This window comes from Rhinatrema bivittatum, chromosome 10 (assembly GCF_901001135.1).
Source record: "Rhinatrema bivittatum chromosome 10, aRhiBiv1.1, whole genome shotgun sequence".
NCBI classification, from domain to species: Eukaryota; Metazoa; Chordata; class Amphibia; order Gymnophiona; family Rhinatrematidae; genus Rhinatrema; species Rhinatrema bivittatum.
Genome location: NC_042624.1, coordinates 8,359,669 through 8,380,919, shown reverse-complemented (window position 1 = coordinate 8,380,919; position 21,251 = coordinate 8,359,669). Strand labels below are relative to the sequence as shown.

Sequence of the window (21,251 nt, the reverse complement as noted above, 5' to 3'; positions counted from 1 at the left end):
GGAGAACCTTCTACATGGCTAATCCTGCACCTACTGCTCCGCGGTCTGCCTGGTGCCTCTCTCTTCAGGGCCTCACTCCAAGTATTGCTTACAGTCTGTCACCCTACGGGGGTCACCTCCTGGTCTCTGTGGATCTCCACACTACTGTGCCCAGAGCTTCCTGCTGTACTTATACCTCGCCTCCTGATGGTGCGGATCTGTGGGGCTCCTCCCCATGGGCTGTAACAACTCGCACCTCAGGCCAAGGGTCCACATACCAATATACAATAAGGGATTGCCAAGTCCATGGAGCCAGCAGAGGTTTTGGCTCTACAGGCCATTCCTGGCCTGGCACAATGGATCAGTGAACAACAGAAATTCTTGGAGTCCCTGGCCGCTGCCATAGACAACCTGAGCTCTCGCTTAGATGCAACAGTGACTGCCACCACTACGTCTATCAAGCTCAATACCTCCACCTCTTCACAGGCTCCTCGGCTGACTGTGCCACTGCCGGCACTACCACACTTCTCAGGAAACCCTCTCATGTGTCGAGGCTTCCTGAATTAATGCAATATGCATTTCTGCTTGCAACCCGCATACTTCCCAGATGTGATCACCAAGACCTCATCCATTCTGGCTCTTCTGGAAGGCAAAGCCCTAGCCTGGGCATCACCTCTCTGGGATCGAGCAGAACCAGTCCTTCAGGGCCTTCCAGGGTTTCTGGCGCTGTTTCAGTCTGTCTTTGAAGACCTCAGCTGGCGTGCTGTCTCCGGGTCAACTCTTCTTCATCTTCAGCAGGGCTCTTGCCCTTCAACAGATTACGTCATTGAATTTCAAACTCTTGTGACAGATTTGCATTGGGACTCTGTCTGTACTCTATCTTCCTGGAGGGCTTGAGTCCTCGCATAAAAGATGAGTTGGCTGCTCGTGAATTGCCCACCTCCTTGGACTCTCTCATTGACCTCACTGGGCGTATCGACCGTTGTTTACAAGAATGCTCCCTTGAATCCAGAGCTACCCGGAAACTGACTTCGGGACTGTCCCAAGCTCGAAGTTCGTCCTCTCCTAGACCAACCACTCTGCCTAATCCTACAGAGGAAGAACCCATGCAAATGGGTAGGAGTAGACTCTCTCCCAAGGAACATCGTCATCGACAACAGTCTGGCCTTTGCTTGTACTGTGGTCAGCCCGGGTATGCCATTGCCTCATGTCCAGTCTGTCCGGGAAACTGTCAGGCTTAGGATCTGCTGGAGGATTTCTCCTAGGCCTGACCTCACTATCTCCTCCATTGACCGTCCCCATCTCCATCTGGTTGAACAAGTAGGAATTCCACACCTTAGCCCTCATGGACTCCGGTGCTGGAGGGAACTTCATCTTGAAGCAGCTCACCGAGCACCTGTGAATCCCCACCATTCACTCTCCGGTTCCCTTGCTTCTCTCGTCTATCCACGGGGAACCTCTGCCTAGTGAAGTCACGCACAAAGCTTAAACCTCTACTCCACTTTAACGACTTCTGCACCGTCCTTCAAGCCATAATATTCTCCAAAATTGACTATTGTAAATCCCTCCTTCTAGGCCTCCCCACATCCACCATCAAATGCTACAAAATGCCACAGCCAGAGTACTCACTAACACCCACAGAAAAACCATATCACCCCTATCCTTAAAGACCTTCACTGGCTCCCCATCCCTTTCAGAATCTGCTACAAGAGCCTCACTATCATACACAAGACACTACATAACCATGACGTACACTGGCTCAATGACTCCCTACATTTCCATACCTCCATTAGACCCACCAGATCCGCTTACAATGGTATATTACACTCACCCTCATCTAAACCTACCCGCCTTACTGCCACAAAAGAAAGAGCTCTATCTATAGCAGAACCCTCAAACTGGAATGCTATGCCCCCTGACCTGTGGCTGGAGCCCTGCATCCATAAATTTTAAAAAAAAATCTAAAAACCTGGCTCTTCAAACAGGCCTTTGCATAATCCTCCTCCCCCTGCTCCCTTTCCCTACTGTCTCCACTACAAGTACCATGTTATATTTATTAATATTGTTTTCTTACTTTATACCACCCCCCTGCTCGTATAATCCTTACAGTTTATCCTTCCTGTTCCATATCCAGGTTTTTCTTATGTTTTATTGTTTCTCACCTATGCTCCTTATCTTGATATATTTTGTTACACCTCCTTTTTTATCATCCTTTTATTCTGTAAAGTTACCTAGTTTTATGTATTGCTTCCCCAACTGTTACATGTAAACCGATGTGATGTCCCTTGAACGTCGGTATAAAAAAAGCTTCAAATAAATAAATAAATACTGCTCACATCTGGTTACGCACTGGAACCTTGTATGAGGAGACCATTTCAGTCCACATCTTTTTTCGGGGGACCCTGATTCGTCCATTATTTACACACCGAAACCTCCACACCTAACTTCAAAAAGAAACTTAAAACCTGGCTCTTCCTCCAAGCCTACCCCCTTTCATCATCAATTACCAACCCTCTTCCCTCAGTACCCAGCACTAACACTTGCCCCCTCTAGCCCTCCTCTCCTCACCTTACTTTGTATATAAAGAATATTATATAACCATGTATATAACCTCTTTCCCACGAGTGTTGTATACAGGGTTATATAACCATGTATATATCCTGTACATAACAAATGTTTTTACCAAATCCTGTATATAACCTTCCCCTTTATACCGTGGAGGGGTAACAGTGAACCCCTCCCTCCCTCCCTCCCTCCTTTGTCTCTCCTAGTCTCAATCCCCATCTCTAATTTATCTAGTTGTTACTGATCTGTTATTGCGTTTACTGTTCTTTCTAAAGGCACTGCCTATATTTACATTGGTTGTAAGTTACATGTAAATCGACACGATGTGCAAACGGTTGTCGGTATATAAAACTATCTAAATAAATAAATAAATACATATGGTATTCGTTTCCTATTAAAGTTGGAAAAAACCCCATTCCAACCCTTTAAATTTAATTAACTACAATCCCCCACCCTCTTGACCTCCCCAGGACTTGCCAAAAGTCCCTGATGGTCCAGCGGGGGTCCTGGAGCGATCTCCTGCACTCGGGCCGTCGGCTGTCGGTATTCAAAATGGCGCCGATAGCCTTTGCCCTTATTATGTCACAGGGGCTACCGGTGCCATTGGTCGGCCCCTGTCACATGGTAGGAGCAATGGATGGCTGGCTGAATTATGAATTGGTAGGCGCCATCTTGTGCTCCTACCATGTGACAGGGGCCGACCAATGGCACCGGTATCCCCTGTGACATAGTAAGGGCAAAGGCTATCGGCGTCATTTTGAATACCGGCAGCTGACGGCCCAAGTGCAGGAGATTGCTCCAGGACCCCCGCCGGACCACCAGGGACTTTTGGCAAGTCTTTGGGGGGGGGGGGGGGTCAGAAGGTGGGGATTTTATTCGTTAATGATACATTGCATTTGTGGGGGTTTGTCATACGTTTCGTAACCGCACGAATGCAACGAATAGGGACCTATACGTTGTGGATTGCGCATTCGTTCAAAATGAATACACATCCCTAACAGAGACTGCAATGATATTTTTCAGGCATACAGCAACCTCCCTATGTAAGCCTATAATGAAGTAGTTTTAGATGAGAATAGAGACTCCTAGTGAAAGAGATCATATGTGTCAAAGCAGATAGGGCCACCAGAGCCCTGGCCTGTCCAATTTTTGTCTTGACGATTCTGGAAATACTGACCCTGGCCTGACTCCTTGCAGGTATCTGCATCCTTGCACTGACAGGCAACATAACGAGGTGAACTCGGAAGTTCTTATTAATCAGTGACAGTGCCCAAGCAATTTCTGCATCCTCAGGCCACATTTTCTTACTCTCAGATTACATCTCTTGGTACTTGATGATCTCTCTCCATACATAGAACCGAATAGTTGCTTGGTGTGGATATTTCTGTTGGTGATGCTGTTTTTGTCATTTGCCACTATATCTGCTTTCTTAGTATCAAACTTTTTATTGCTTGGTCTTGGAATGAATAATTATACTCCATGAATCACATGAAGAATGTATGTAAGAAAGAATGGCATTAAATGTAAACATAAAGTAAGAAATTGGCACTGGGAGCTGGCGATAGAGTTGGGAGCAGAGCTTGATTGTGAAAAGGCATTTCACTGTCCCATGAGAAAATCTTCAGGTAGCAGGTGAAAGCAGGAGCTCTCTTTCCAGAGAACAGTGGGGTACTTAAAGTATTTTGCACCTGGGGTGGATACTTCATTTCGCAAACCCCCCCCCCCCCCCCCCCAATATATAAATTTTAAATTTCCGAACCTATAAAATATTTAAAGCAGCAGACAAATCCAAAATACCCAATAATTAAAACTAATAAGGATTTTTAAAAATCTCCCGCTCTCCATATCTGTCATGCTAAGGTTGTTGTAGACGGAGGGTACGCATGCACACACACACACACACACACCCTCTCATACACACACACACACACCCTCTCATATACACATATACATGCACACAGGCACGGTCTCCTATACACATATACACCTTCTCATACACACACAGGCACCCTCTTCTACACACATATACATATACACACACACCATCTCATACACACATACACACACACACACATCCTCTCATATACATATATATATATATATATATATATATATATATATATATATATATATATATATATATATACACATGCACCCTCTCCTACACACATATACATATACACCTTCTCATACACATACATACACACACAGGCACCCTCTTCTACACACATATACACATACACACACACACACATCCTCTCATACATACATACATACATATACACACACCCTCTCATACACACACACACACACACATCCTCCCATACACACCCAGGCACCCTCTCCTACACACATATACATATATACACACACACACACACACATTCTCTCATACATACATATACATACACATACACCCTCTCATATACACACACACACACACACCATCTCATACACACACATTCTCATACACACACACACATACACATCCTCTCATACATACATATACACATACACCATCTCATATACACACACTCACATACACACATCCTCTCATATATACATATACACATACACATACACCATCTCATACACACCCACACACACATTCTCACACACACACACACACACACACACACACACACACACACATCCTCCCATACACACACAGGCACCCTCTCCTACACTGGCACTTACTCTCACAGGGCCAGTCTCTCACTCTCTCACACTCATTTTGGGGCTTTTCTTCGGCTGCTGGCTGCACAGCAGGGCCTCTTCTTCTGCCGCTGGCTCTGGGACACATCGGCAGCACCACAGGGCCTCATCTTCATCTGCCGCCTGCCTCTTCTTCCACGGGACTTCTCTCTTTTGCTGGTCACTTCTTCGCGCTGCTGCGGGGCCTTCCTGCTGGCGGCAATGGCAGCCCTCCCCCTGTTGTCACCTGGGGCGGTCCCCTCCCCTCCCCTCACCCCACATCCCCCCCCCCCCCCCCCAAAGGAGGAAAAGCAGTGAAGCCTCTTATTGATCCCAGAGGTGTTCACTGGCAATTCTCCAGAGGATTTCAGGAATCCTAAAGCAGCAGCCCAGCTGTTAACCAAGGAGGTGAAGAAGAGAGCATGCCCAGCCTGCATCACACTGTCAGTGCACCCTGTCAAGAGCCAGCACGGGAGGGAGATATCAAGCTCTGTATTGCATGCCTATGAAACAGGAAAGGCAGGTACTACTGAGGTGGTCAGAGGGTACTAGTATTAAGTGATTTGCTTAGATCCACCATGGCAGGGATGATTGTTTTTAGATCTTCTTGAATACAGATCATACCCTTAACCTTTTTCAAATATCATTTCGGCTCCTATTTGAATAACCTTTTGAGCTTTTTAATCCGTTGTTGATATAATTACTATTTTTCCTATATTTGTTACTTTCTTATTCTAATGCCGTTTGAATTTTTCAGTAACCTCATTTACAATGTAACTCTGTGCTAAATATGTAAACCGTTGTCATCTACCTCTGGAACGATGGCATATAAAAAGCACAAATAAATACATCTTCATTTTGTATTAATAATGAAAGGGAAACAAAGGGAACAAAGCCGAGTCGAGCTGCTCACTTGCCTATGTGAAAATTTGCTGTCTCTTGAGGATGTGACAGTTTCCCTGATACTGGGCATGTGACAGTAAACCAGAAGTGCTATGGACTCAGGATCTTCCAGTGCTAATATCATTTAAGACAGCAGAAAAGCACTAAGGGAAATAAATCTTCCTCTTCATTTATAGCAACCACCAATCAATACAGTCATAATAAAACCAATAAAGAGTTCTGTAAACATTAACAGGGAATGCACAGAACAGAAGGCAAACCACAATGAATAGGTGAATCAGTATGAGCCATAGTTAATAAGCCTGTTTTCTCCTGTAGACCAGCAAGGAGAGGACACCTTTAGTAAACAGTAGGAGAACAAAAGCATAGGGCTGCCTGGATTCTTCCAGCCATCAAAGCACTTAATATTCAGTCACTGGCCACCTAGCAAAGATAGCCATCCAGTGGCATGGATAATGATGAGATCTGGCTTAGCCAAATAGCTGACCCCACTCTGGAATGCCCTGCCTCCCTCCTGAGTTAGCTGCATAACTTTAACTTTTTAGCCGTATAAAAATAATAATAATAATAATAATAGGAATAAGTTATCCAGCTAACTCAGGGCCAGTCAATGCAGCGGGAGGACGTTCAAATCTTGCCAAGTCTGGAGGGTTGCCAACTGGCTCCAGATTTTCATGACAGGTTTATCCAGTCCTGGTTTTACTTCCCCCCCGGCATGCACTTATAGTCTTGCTTTTCTTAAGAAATGCAATAGAGAGATCAAAACTAAAAGTCCCTGTATGCAGTGAGGTGAAACCAGGACTGGACTGACCTGTCCTGAAAATCTGGAGCCAGTTGGCAACCCTATAATCTCAGGAAGTCAGACCGCATGACTAATTATGATAGAGGCCATTACTCCAAGCTACCATTAGGTGGTGATTTGATGACTCTGCCAAGCTGGGGTTAAAAATTGCTACCTTAAAGTACAAACTCCTTCTTTTAAAGTATAACCAGATTGCTAGCAATAAATACAACAGATTGCATTGATATCTGTCCAGTGACAAGTCACTTAGCAAACACGAGGCCTTTAGCTGGCAGTTGTTTTATAACTTTCAAGTCATATCCACCCAGTTAACTATATAAAATCCCTCTTACGTTACAGTCATTTATTGTACGGCATTGCTGGATTAGGCAGTTCAAAGTGTGAATAACTAAGATGATGTGTTAGACACTATAAAAGGGTAACTATCTCTTCGAAATATACTGCTAATTGAATTTGTGCCTCTTCTTCTTCTAATGATCCTGAACACTGGTATTCATCCCTCAGTTGCTATGCTGAGAGCTGAGAAGGTCCCTTCCCCAAAGTAATCTGCTGCCTGAGGCGAGGAAAGCGATAGTGTCCCTCAAGCCTTGGTGCAGCTACAATCAGCGAGAGAACAAGAGGGTGCTGGTCCCCATTGCTGTCTGGCGATTTTGGGAAAGGTGGGATGCGGCGTCAGGATTCCCCAGAAGAGTAGCTAATGATATTTCTAGGAAGCTAACAATCCTGTCACATTCCCAGAAACCCTGCCACCTGCCTCCCCCCCCCCCCCCCCCCCCCCCCCCTCACCACCATCGTGGGCACATTATCAGCATACACTGCTGGTGACATGTCTGCAGACAGGATGAGTGTTTTAGGGACACTTTGTGCTGCCCCAAAATTCTGCTGCCTGAATCGCCTGACATATCCTACCTAATAGGAATGTGCAGGGAACAAAATATAGTTTTGTTTTTTGGGGTTCCCCCAGTATCATTTAATTTAATATTTATTTTGTTTCTGCCCTTTGCAATAACTCAGCCCCCCCCCCCCCCTGCACCCCAAGTGCCAGGGTCAGAAACATGATTTGTGGGGGGTTTGCCATGGCCTGGTCTGTCCTTGACGCATAGGCTCGACACTGAGGCCCATTCTGAGGCACAGTCCCAATGCCAAGGCCTCGGCCTGACACTGGGGCCTGACCTGAGGCCTGGTCCTAGTATCAAAGCCTAGGCCTGTCATTGGGGCCCTGTTTCTATTTCTCTAGAGTTACACTGTGTGCAGAGTGTGACTTCAGTATTTCTGTATCCAATCTGAGGTCTCTTATTGTGTATTTGGTGAGAGCTTGTGTTCTGCTAATGTGTAGCTTATGTATGGATCTGTAGCAGCCTAACTTTTTCTCTTTTCCCAGTAGTAGGTATATTGATGTTCTAGCACCTGGTGTAATATAAGTGTACAAAGTAGGGTTGTTGCTGTTTGAGTCCTGGGAGTCAGTGCTGTTTTGTATGGTATGTTTCCTATACATATGTTTGGTAGTGCAGAAATAATGGGAGATTTCAATTACCTGATAATCCACAGAAGCCAACCTTGCACATAAGCAAGTACTCAGATAGACTGGTGCAGGATAGAATATAGAGTTCCATTCAGAAGTTAAAGTTATTTTATTTTAAATCCAAATAGTCACAACTCATTCAATACGGCAACTCCATTCAGGATGACAGGAGGAAATTTTACAGTCCCCCAACACGGTCCCGTGTTTCGCGGTGGCTGCATCCGGAGGGACCAAAACGTATTATAATCTGCAATATAATAACATCTATAAGGAACGGAACATTAAGGCTGCAAAACAGAATATAACATGGTGATTACATACCTATAAGGATAACCTCAGGAGCGCAACATCAATAAAGGCGACGACCTAGATAAGTATAAAATAGATACTGAAGAGGGTCAGAAAAGCAGCAGGGGAGAAGGGATTTTAAGAAGAATTTAAGAAGAAAAAATTGGAAAAACTAAATAAAAAATTGAATATACTTTTTGAATTTAATAAAAAAGCAATAGACGGAGGTTAAGGAAAGGACAACTGCAAATCGGTTGTCCTCATTACTAACCTCCGTACAAGACAACCACCAAATAAGTATTCCCTTATATGTTCAAGGTGGAGAATTAATTGCATCAGTAGCATGGGATCTTCTTAGTGCTTGGATAATTGCCAGGTTCTTGTGGCCTGGTTTGGCCTCACTTGGAAACAGGATGCTGGGCTTGATGGATCCTTGGTCTGACCCAGCATGGCAATTTCTTATGTTCTTATATAGCATGGGATAGACTTAGTTTTTGGGTACTTGCCAGGATCTTATGGCCTGGATTGGCCACTGTTGGAAACAGGATGCTGGGCTTGATGGACCCTTGGTCTGACCCAGTATGGCATGTTCTTATGTTCTTATATATTTTTTGGAGGGTTTTGTGTTATTTCCAAGTTTGTGTTGCCATTACTGAGGGGAAGTATAGTATATATAATTGTACTTCACCTGTGAAGGTGTAATTGTGTATTTTTGCTGTGGCACATGTTTTATAGATCAATAAAGTTAAGAAATATAATGGTTGGGTGGTATATCTGAATTAATATAAATTGGTGTAGTTCTGTTATGTAAAGTTTGTAAAATAATGAAGTTGTAGATGGAACAAGCGGTATATTTTTCTTTTTAATTTAGGGTGGAATAAGAAAACAGCTGTCTATATCCCTGAATGGTCCAGTCTCCCTTGCCCCAGTGTGAAGGCTGTGCACAGAGGATTCATCCTCCTACACATGCTCATATGCGGCCACCACCAGCTCTATAATTTCTTTTTATTTATCATGTTATATACATTTATATTTATGTATGTATATGTTGTGTACAGGGAAAGAGTGCACTTTTTCACTTGGCCATAGATACTAAATTGCCTGTTTATGGATCTGCCAGCAATCATTTCATTTCATTTATAGCCCGTTTACACAGCGGCATTAAGCTGGGAACATGAAGTACACACAATTGTTAAAAAATCATAAACAAAATAGTGATCTCAGCATAGAAACAATACATGCACTAATGATCTGTTATATAATTACATGAATGTAAAACAATACAATTCAGAATGAAATGTGCAAGTTAAAAATTAAAACAAACAATCGTGTAGCTGACCATTGTATATGATAGAATAAAATTCAATAAAAGCTTGTCTGAATAAGGCGGTCGGCTCTTGAATGTTTAGGGCTACTTTCTTATCACCTATCTTTCAGCGCTGTACCCTCTTCATTCACTGTATCACATGTGATGTAGAACTTAAAAATTGCATTTCCTATTTGTATGCAATTTTGCAGTTTTATAAAATTATCTATACCTATTTAATACAATCACAAGGCCAGTAATTATAAAGCTATACACACACATACCTAAACATAGTGAAAACAAAATAAATCCAAACATCTTTATTAGCAAGACTGGTCTAGTGTTAAGAACTTGGGACTGTGATTCAGGAGTAGCCTTGAGATGCGAGTTAAAAAGTCTTCTCTGTTACTGTGGACCAAGTTATTTTATCTCCCTGTTCCTCTCTGAGAGACAGTTGAAAACAAGGCATTCGTCTTGATCTGCCTTTCCCGGTCCACAAATACATTATGTTTATTTTTAGTAGGCAGTTGGCTAACGCCATCAGACCTACCTTCTTTACAAAATGGACTCCCAGCCTTTAGGCACTAATGAGGAATGAATGAAGACAGAGCACTAATTGCAGGAACCTTGCTATTAAAAGCACAAGCTCATTTTTTCCATTCTTGTACTTAGTCACAGTAAGACACAAGGCAATCAATCCTTTCAATTCATTCTTGAAAATGCCTTAGCAGCACTGCCACTTATTCATGAAACAACAGTGTCCAGCTATTAAGCTGGAAGGCTAGCCTTGTTTTATCATGTTACTCCTGAGTGCTTCTGGTATGTGTGGGATGGCAAAGCACAAATGAACTGCTCTAACTTCCAATGGCTTCAGGACACCCCCCCGCTAACAAGAAAGGCGCTTCCAGCCTTCCGAATGCTTGCGGAAAGGGCTTGTGGTAGTGACGAATACAAAGCTTTTACAAAATGAAATGCATATCAAGCCACCGTATATCTTAAACATCTTTTTAAACATAGACAACAGAATATCAGTGCAGTGACCTTTGTGTAGTCCTGAAGTAATTCCAGTGTAAGCACATTTTGTCTCTTGAAGCTGGAGATGACCCAAATCTGGATTCTTTACAAGTTGTGAGCCTTTTTATTGGGCCAAGATGGAAATTATCCAAATGTGCGGGAGCCAATGAGACCGCATAGGTTCCACTTCTAATCTGGTATGTAAGTGCCAGGGCTTCTGATTAATGATTTCATTTACTGTCTTGCTGGCAGAGCTATGCAATCTCCACTGTAGGTACTAAATTGTGTGCTGCTCTTGGCATTCATTAAATACAGCTCCTTCTTTCAGGGTCCTTTGTCATTTCTGCAGTTATTTTGTTTGATTTTATTGTTTCAGGTCTAATTGTGATGTTATTAACTGTGCCCTGCTTTGAACATTGGATATGTGTAGGGCATAAATCTTTTAAATACATAAATAAATAAAATTCTCTTGACCACTTCTCTACATTTTCTGCCTCTTTAATACTGGACACATGGTAAGATAGAAAGACTAAACAAATTCTTTGCTTTCATGCTACTGAAGAGGATGTTGGGGAGATACCCATTCTGGAGATGGTTTTCAAGGGTCACAATTCAGATTAACTGAACCAAATCACAGTGAACATGGAAGATGTGGTAGGCCAGATTGACAAACTGAAGAGTAGTAAATCACCTGGACCAGATGGTATACACCCCAGGGTTCTGAAAAAACTAATAAAATGAAATTTCAGACCTATTACAATTAATTTGTATCATATCATTAAAAGCATCCGCTGTGCCTGAAGACTGGAAAGTGGACAGTGTAAACCCCATATTTTAAAAGGATTGATCCAGGAAACTATAGACCAGTGAGCCTGACTTCAGTGCTAGGAAAAATCATGGAAACTGTTATAAAGAATAAAATCACAGAATATTTAGATAGACAAGGTTTAATGGGACACAGCCAGCATGGATTTTCTCAAGATAAATCTTGCCTCACAAATCTGCTTATTTTTTTGAAGGGGTTAATAAACATGTGGACAAAGGTGAACCAGTAGATATTGTGTATTTGGATTTTCAGAAGGCATTCAACAAAGTCCTTCATGAGAGGCTTCTAAGAAAATTAAAATGTCATGGGATAGAAGACGATATCCTTTTGTGGACTGCAAACTGTTAAACGACAGGAAACAGGATTAAATGGTCTGTTTTCACAGCAGAAAAAGGTAAACAACGGAGTACCTCAGAGATCTATGCTTGGACTGGTGCTTTTTAATATATATATAAATGATCTGGAAAGGGGTACAACGAGTGAGGTGATCAAATTTGAGCATGACACAAAATTATGTGGAATAGTTAAATCTTAAACGAACTGTTACGACCTTGTGAGGCTGGAAGATTGGGCATCCAAATGGCAGATGAAATTTAATGTGGATAAGTGCAAGGTGATGCATATAGGGAAAAATAACCCTTGCTGTAGTTACACAATGTTAGGTTCCATATTAGGAGCTACACTCAAGAAAGAGATCTAGGTGTCATAGTGGATAACACATTGAAATTGTTAGCTCCGTGTGCTATGGCAGTCAAAAATGCAAACAAAATGTTAGGAATTATTAGGAAGGGAATGGCAAATAAAATGGATTACATAATGCCGCTTAATCGCTCCATGGTGAGACTGCACCATGAATACTGTATGCAAAAAAGATATAGTTGCACTGGAGAAAGTACAGAGAAAAGGGCAACCAAAATAATAAAGGGCATGGAATGGCTGTCCTATGAGGAAAGGCTAAAGAGGTTAGGGCTGTTCAGCTTGGAGGGGAATAAGATAGAGGTCTATAAAATCATGAAAGGACGTGAACAGGTAAATGGAAATCGGTTATTTACTCTCTCTCAGACAGTAAAAGGACTAGGGGGCACTCCATGAAGTTAGTAAGTAGCTCATTTAAAACAAGGTTTGGATAAGTTTCTAGAGGAGAAGTCCATAAACTGCTATTAATCAATAAGGAATAGTAGCTTGAGATCTATTCAATGTTTGGGTACTTGCCAGGTACTTTTATCCTGGATTAGCCACTGTTGGAAACAGGACGCTGGGCTTGATGGACCCTTGGTCTGACCCAGTATGGCATTTTTTTATGTTCTTATGTTCTTATAGTAATGTACAATCCTTTTAAAAAATGTATTTGCAATTTACTCAATAATAAGAAGAGAGCTCTTGTTATAAACAACACGAGTGGCTGTGTTCTTTCCAACAGAATACAACAAATTATTCAAAGAAAAAAAAATGAAAAATAATCTCCATTCTCATGAATGACCAGTCCACAAGTTATCACAGAACAAAAAATTACATCCAGTGAACTAAGTGCCATTGCATCGTAAGAAAGGAAACCCTAGAAGTCATGCAGCTTATCGTTCAAAAAGTGAGCATCTATCAAGGAGCAACAGGAGAGCGAGACACAGCAGTTACCAACCGGGAATTCAAAAGAAAGTCAGATGCAATACAAAATATGCCTTTTAGACTGGTGCTTCACCCCACTCCTGCATGATCTGGTTCTCCTTTCTTGTTGTAAGCGGGGCCTGGCTTCCTCCTCGAGCAGGAGCACACAGCTGACTTCTTGTGCCTCTGCCTGTATCTGGCCCCGCTGGGTCAGCCGGCAGGACTCCCATGGTAAGGCCTTGACCACACTCTGCGGTGGAGCCTCGCTGAGAAGCACCACTGCTGCCTCCATCCCAATGACGAACCCGTCCCACCGCTCACCCGCAGGCTACAGCCAGGCCTTCCCTTCTCTCTCCACCACAGGGGAAACGTTAGCAGGCAGAGAGAAAGATAGCAGTGTGACTTCCATCGTGTCCCTGTGTCGCAGTTTTCTGAATTTCTGAAATAATTGAAAAAATAAGATAATGAACTTTTCAGAAAAGTGCCCCCTGTTCCCCTCCCCAGCTATCGGCTGTTTCCATTTTTGACTTCTTTGAGAACACATAGTTATTAGAATAAAGCCATTAAATCCAGCACTTTCATTAGGAAAGTACCTCGGATGCATTACATTATAGATGTGAGCCTCCACAATTATCTCTGCAGGCTTTGTAATGTTTACACTGCCGGTGCTTGTGAGTAATAGAGAGAGAAAGCACTCCAGTTAGGGCTGGTCCCGTGGCTCCCTGGCAGCACTGGGGGTTGTCGTACGTACAGAGTGTCCTCCTCCTGAAGCTGGAGCTGGGGGACACTGGTCAGGGGACTGGGAGCTGTGCTGATCATTAAGGGCCACACCTGCTGGCTGGATTCAGGGCCCCTGCTACAGGCTTACAGGGCAAGCTCTGCTGCACCGCTCCCAGCCTCGCCACCACTGCTGTAATGAGGAGACTAGGAACAGCAAGAGGGATCATTAAAATAGGGGGGAGGGGGAAATCAGTCCCAAATGAACTGGGATTAAAGGGAGAACGACCCAAAACAGACCAAGGGGGAAAGCAAACTCTCTTTACTCTTCCTTGACACGTTTTAATGTGCAGGAATTGGCCCCTGGAAGATAGGATTTCCTCCGCTCCCTGTCCTGCCCCGGTGCGGTGACAGAGTCACTAATTCCAGGTGTTGCTGTGAGAGGCGCTGGCATTGTGCAAGGAGCCCAGGTGAGGTGGCTGTGCAGGAGTGCCAGCTTATTAGAAAGGGCGGTGACTCCAAGCAGTGACATCCGACCTGATGTCATCTCTTTCAGGGGGAGTGGGTGGTTATTTTTTTTTTTCCATTTTAATGAACAGGGTCAAGAAAGAAGCAACGATTATTAACAGCAGACTCACTAATAGATCGGTGAATTGGGAGAGAGCAAAGCCACTGTGGGAGAAAAAGAAAGGAAACTCTTTCAGTGCCAAATGGCTTTACAAAAAAATAGTGCCCGGATCACTTGCCATCTAATGAAAACCTTTATAAGATCCGTGTTAGCCATGACACGTCTTTATTAAAATCATCTCCAGTTTGGTAGGATCAGTTTATAAAAGGACAGCACCCTTATATTAGTTGGACAAATTCTGGCCATGCACGTTATGCTGATTTTTAGCCAGAGCTAGCCAGCTGGATATTCATCTCAACGACAGCTTAATGCTAGCCTGAATCAAAATGTAATAGGCCAACAGTTCTTTCATCCTTCCCCCTGGCCACCCATCCACCTTTTAATAAAAAAATAATGTGGCTGATGACAGCCCCTCCCCCTCCCATTCTCCTTCCCACTCACCCGATTGTGTGAAAAAAACATTTCCCACATCATCCCCACTCCTGAGTCTGCCCCCACAAGTTAAAGCTTCTCCAGCCAGCCTGGGATAAGGATGCAGGTTTACGTTCTCCTAGAATTGCACCGAACGTACCTTTGCTTCACTCCGTGCTGCGTTAGCTGTGCAAGAAACTTGTTTGCTGCATTTCAGATGCCAATGAAGAAATCTATTTTCAGTTGGGAGGGGGTTAGTTGTTATCTGGGTAATGTTATCGTCAGCAGAACGCAATCTGTTATGCATACAACTGACTATACCTGGATAAAGTTCATGTTATCTGGATAACTTTAGGGTTCAGCATAATCACACCTACCCAGATAACTTAGCTAAGTTAGCCTTGACCCAGAGCGCCCCAGAATGTCTCTGATTTGCCTGGGTATGCTCTATCCAGCTAGAAACGTAACTGGATAATTCAGCAGTGCTCAGCATGGTGGGGAATTCAAATACCTCAGTTTGTCCGGTTCAGTCTGAATTTGACTGGACAAACAACTTTAAATATGGACCTCAAAACATTTTTAAAAAGAATGCATAGTGTGCCTTTCCTCCCAATACTCCTAACCATGTTTTAACATGCACTCACCTGGCTTATACAGGGTTGAGTGATGCTGCTGTAAACGTGTTCAGTTGTGTAATAATAATGCAGATGGGGCCTTCTTTGGTTCATATATGTGGATAGCCCTATTTTTAGTTTCCATCTGAGACTACTGAATGATTATATTCATCCTCAGTCAGGGCCATCCTTGGATGTGAAGTTGGGGTAGAGAATCGGGACGATTTACGTAGTGTCCATGCTTCCATCTGTCCCTGATGTCTGACATCACTTGAGGCAGCCAGAAAGGCCAGGAGCTGTAGCTGCCCAAATGGTTGAGGAGACTTGATCCAGCTGAACTGTCCCAGACATTGCATACCCCTAGGGTCAGCTCTGTCCTCAGCCATGGCCTCAGAGGCAGACACTTGACATGCGTGTTTACCCTTTTGACATGTGTATTGCTGAAAGCTATGAATTGTTTGCCTAACGCTAGTAAAAGGAATAACACCCTTCCTCACCTTTGTAATCCATTGATACTTAAGCCCCTACTGTTTTACCTCCCATCGTACTCAGTGACCAAGCCTAAGTTCATGTTGTTGACACATGTCCAGCACACAAATTCACGGGTGTATGCTTCTCTGTAGGAAGGTGAGATGCTATTGGTTGGCCAATAATAACCATTCTGTCATGAGTCATTTCCTACCTTTCAATAGAAAAGCCACTCCTTCCTTCAGCTGCAAACATTTGACTTGGCAAGCAAAATAAAAGGTATGTACAAGTTTTATTAATAGAACAGATCCTGTATGCAACATTAACTCTCTTTTGTTGCCCCTGGCAAATTTGTTAAAGGCTGAAACTCTCTATAGGAGAAATCCCTTGGCCAGTTTAAAAAGGAAAACTAGACCACAGTGATTATACGTTATTTAATTAATTTATATCCCGCCTTTCAGGCACTTCAAAGCAGATTATTTTACAGGTCTTAAAAAGGAAATGATGTAATTTGAGGAAACCACTTGGGTCATTTGCAAAACTGGTGTTCTTACAATGAATCATACAAAAAAAAATATATGCTGTTTTAAAGCATGGCTTCATGAAGCCATCATAACCAGGTAGTCCCACTACTAGAACTCTACTCAAATGGCCAATGTCCTTCCTTTTGCAAAACATAAAAACAGAGCTGAGTATTAAACACTGCAAGGGCAGGTGAATGAGTATTGTGAATGCGTTCAGCAGCTTTTATTAGAGAACCCTAATTACAGGTAAACTATTTCAATTTTTCTCTCCAGCAAGATGAATCCACAAAGATAGGGATTACCAAACCTACAGACTGAGAGATGTTTGGTTTTACATTTAAGCTATTCAGCCTTGTTTTCTCCTTTGGAAATCTGTATACATATGGAACAATATCTATATAATCCATACTAGCGAAAAGTGCCCAGCATTGCTCGGGTTGTCTGGCCTATAACAGCCTGTGTGTGAGTGTGTGCCTGTGTGTGGCTCAGTGTTGTGTGTGTGTGTGTGTGGGGGGGGGGGCAGTGTTGTGTGTGTGTGTTTGTGTCTGTGCGCGTGCTCTTGTGTGTGCCTACACACACACACACTGTTGGAGAGATACCTGTGCCTGAAACTATATTCAGTGGTGATTTAGAAGAACTGAAACAAATCACAGTGAAGCTGATTAGGTAGATTGAAAAACTATAGAATCGCAGATTGCTTGGACCAGACCCCAGCATTCTGAAAGAACTAAAAAATGAATAGCAGATGCATTACTAGTAATTTGTAACCTAGCATTAAAGAGATAGAGCAGCACTACCCACGGAGCGGGGGGTGCAAGAGTAAAGTCACAAAGACAGAAAGGTGCCACTGAGTCTGTGGCATGGGGGATACCCAAGGAGGATACCTCAGTATGGATGACACTGCAATGTCTGCAGAGCAGGGTACACCGACAAGGGTTCTTCAGTAATGATGAGATGGTAATGGTTCGCGGAGCGGGGTATACCAATGAGCGTCCTCAGTAGAGAAGGTAATGGTCCACAGAGCGGAGAACACCGAAGAGGGTCTTCAGTAGAAATGATAATGGTCTGCAGAGCGGGGTACACCGATGAGGTCCTCAGTAGAGATGGTAATGGTCCGCAGAGTGGGGTACTCACGGCAGGAGTAGCGATGGTTCCAGGGAAGCCCCAGGGAACGGGGCAGGCAATCGTCCTGGACGTCAGGCCCTCTGAGGAGCGGATAGCCAGAGACAAGAAGAGGGCCCCCGAGGAGCGGGTACCCGGGACGTGTCACACCAAGGAAACAGGAGCCAGAACGAAGGTCCTTTGTGAGCGAGGCGGATTCAGCAATGAGGGAACTTGTTGCCAAGTCGTAGGTAGACAGGGCCAGTTGACTTAAGTGTCCTGGAAGAATGACGTCATCCAACGGGGATGCCCCCGAGGTTCCTGCCATGATGTGCTTAAGACTGGCCCATGTGCGCGCGCCCAAGGGATTCCAAGGGAAAGATGGCAGTCGGCAGAGTCCGCGCTGTCCAGGGAGGCCTGGGAATGATAGGCAGGCCAGCGATAGCTGGCGGAGGCCGCAAGTCTTCCCAATGGAGTCAATGCTGTGAAGAAGAGCAACAGCGGTTGCAGCCATCTGCGACCGACAGGTGTAACAGATACTAGAGATGTGAATCGTGTCCTCGATCGTCTTAACGATCGATTTCGGCTGGGAGGGGGAGGGAATCGTATTGTTGCAGTTTGGGTGTGTAAACTATCGTGAAAATCGTTAAAATTGTGAGCCGACACACTAAAACCCCCTAAAACCCACCCCCGACCCTTTAAATTAAATCCCCCACCCTCCCGAACCCCCCCCAAATGCTTTAAATAACCTGGGGATCCAGCGGTGGTCCAGAACGGCGGCGGTCCGGAACGGCCCCCTCAATTGAATCCTGTTGTCTTCAGCCGGCGCCATTTTGCAAAATGGCCACCGCAAAATGGCGGCGGCCATAGACAAAAACGATTCGACGCAGGAGGTCGTTCCGGACCCCCGCTGGACTTTTGGCAAGTCTTGTGGGGGTCAGGAGGCCCCCCCAAGCTGGCCAAAAGTTCCTGGGAGTCCAGCGGGGTTCAGGAAGCGATTTCTTGCCGCTGCAGGAGGTCATTCAGCGGCGGTCCGGAACCCCCGCTGAACGACCTCCTGCAGTTGATCTCCTGCCGGCGCCATTTTCCGTACGGAAAACGATTCGCGGCAAGAAATCGCTTCCTGAATCCCGCTGGACTCCCAGGAACTTTTGGCCAGCTTGGGGGGGCCTCCTGACCCCCACAAGACTTGCCAAAAGTCCAGCGGGGGTCCGGAACGACCTCCTGCGTCGAATTGTTTTTGTCTATGGCCGCCGCCATTTTGCGGCGGCCATTTTGCAAAATGGCGCCGGCTGAAGACAACAGGATTCAATTGAGGGGGCCGTTCCGGACCGCCGCCGTTCTGGACCACCGCTGGATCCCCAGGTTATTTAAAGCATTGGGGGGGGGGGGGGCTCGGGGGGGTGGGGGGTTTAATTTAAAGGGGCGGGGGTGGGTTTTAGGGGGTTTTAGTGTGCCGGTTTTCCTGCCCTCCCCCTTCCCCCGATTTACGATTTTTTAACGATAAATCGGGGGAATTGGTATTGTATCGTGGCCCTAACGATTTTTGACGATTTAAAATATATCGGACGATATTTTAAATCGTCAAAAAACGATTCACATCCCTACAGATACAGTCTCCAGAACTGAACACAGTACTCTAGGTTAGGTCTTACCAAAGACCTGTGCAAAGGGATTATCACCTCCTTTTTCTTACTGGTTATTCTTCTCTCTATACAGCTCAGCATTCTTCTGGCTTTAGCTATCGCCTTGTCACATTACTTTGCTATCTTCAGATCACTAGACATTATCATCCCAATGTTCCACTCTTTGTCCATGCACAACAATTTTTCACCCCACCATCACGTACAGCTCTTTTGGATTACCGCTCCCTAGATGCATGACTCTGCACTTCTTGGCATTGAATCCCAGCTATCCCAGCTGGCATATCTTAGATCACTGTTCAAGCTTTCTTAAATCATGTTTCATTTTCTCTACACTTTCCGGCGTGTGCACTCTGTTGCAGATCTTACTTCTATCCCTTCCACATTGGCACTCACAACAATATTGAACATTATCGGTCCCAACACTGATCCTTGTGGCACACCATTGTTGTCTTTTCATAGTAGGTTCCATTTACATTACATGCTGTCTTCTGTCTGTCAACAGGTTTGTAATCCACGCCACCACCTTGGCACTCACTCATAATCTTCTCATTTTATTTACAAGCCTTCTATATGGGACCATATCAAAAGCTTTGCTGAAATCCAAGTAGATTGAGATCATTGAAATCTCCCATTATTTCTGTGCTGACAAATTTGTTAGCCTCTCTAAATGCCATTATCATTTCATCGTTCACCAACTCATTTTGACCAGCGGACGATAGTATACCCCCACTGCTACACTCTTCACTAATACACTTGGAATTTCTACCCATAAAGATTCTACTATGCATTTACTCACCTGCAGGATCTTTATCCTGTAGGACTCTTTGCCTGAATGTAATCCGTTTTGAACTACACTTTGAAGTGCAGAAAAGCAGAATATAAAAATCTAAATAAATAAATAAATGTAGCCCATTTGCTTATAAGTAAACAACAGATGATTAAAAGATTCCAAATTATTTATGTTAAAGCACCTCCCCCCCCCCCCCCCCACCAAGTTGTCCACCCTATTCATTGATATATAATGCACTGTCCCATTGGTTATCTTCTTTCCACCAGATCTCTGAGATGTCAATTAAGTCTACCTCTTCACTCAGTTCTATGCACTCTAACTCTCCCATCTTATTTAGACTTCTGGCATTAGTATATAAGCGGTATATAAAAATCTTTAAATAAATAAATAAAATAAATTTCAAAATACGTCTTTAGCAATACTTTCTTAGCAATTGACAAGAATAATTTGGAATCTTTTAATCATCTGTTGTTTACTTATAAGCAAATGGGCTACATTTATTTATTTATTTATTTGTTTGTTTAGATTTTTATTTTCTGCTTTTCTGCACTTCAAAGTGTAGTTCAAAGCAGATTACATTCAGGTACTGTAGGTACTATAGGTTTTTATTGGAATCTTTCTATCAGGATGCCCTAACTGCCCTGCTATTTTAGTATTCTTTTAAGATACCTCCCTCTAAAACATGTATTGCTGTGCAGCTGTCCCCATATTCTAGTATAAAAGTTGCTCTATTTCCCTTTTTAAAGGTTTGCGCCAGCAGCTTGGTTTCACTCCGGTTAAGTTGGAGCCCATTTTTTCAGAATAGGCTTCCCCTTACTCAAAATGTTGTGCAGTTTCCTAACAAAACTAAA

The 21,251-nt window shown here is 43.8% G+C and overlaps 1 long non-coding RNA gene across 1 annotated transcript in view; it reads left to right on the top strand.

Annotated features, from left to right (window-relative positions):
• Positions 1-10,132, top strand: part of LOC115100140 — a 34,857-nt gene extending 24,725 nt beyond the window's left edge. The window contains exon 3 of the long non-coding RNA XR_003858970.1: positions 9,625-10,132. This is a non-coding gene — a long non-coding RNA (uncharacterized LOC115100140). The remainder of the gene's footprint in view (positions 1-9,624) is intronic.
• Positions 10,133-21,251: the final 11,119 nt, after the last annotated feature.